The sequence below is a fragment of the Populus euphratica genome, unplaced genomic scaffold (assembly GCF_000495115.2).
Source record: "Populus euphratica unplaced genomic scaffold, PopEup_1.0 scaffold1691.1, whole genome shotgun sequence".
Lineage (NCBI taxonomy): Eukaryota > Viridiplantae > Streptophyta > Magnoliopsida > Malpighiales > Salicaceae > Populus > Populus euphratica.
Window position 1 is genome coordinate 23,779 of NW_011501532.1, and position 220 is coordinate 23,998.

The window sequence follows — 220 nt, forward strand, 5'->3', positions numbered from 1 at the left end:
ATTATTGTTATTGTTGTTGTATTATTGTTATTTATAATTTATACAATTAATCTTCCTATGGTTCGACCCTAGTCTTGCTGAGTTATTTATTGCTTTGACACTCCTACACTTGGAAGAAGACATCAACCTTTTGGTCATGCAAGTTTTTGGCACTGTTATCAGGGAGGTAAGTTCTTGTACAAATTATAATATTTATTTTATTTTCTCTTTTTACTTTTCT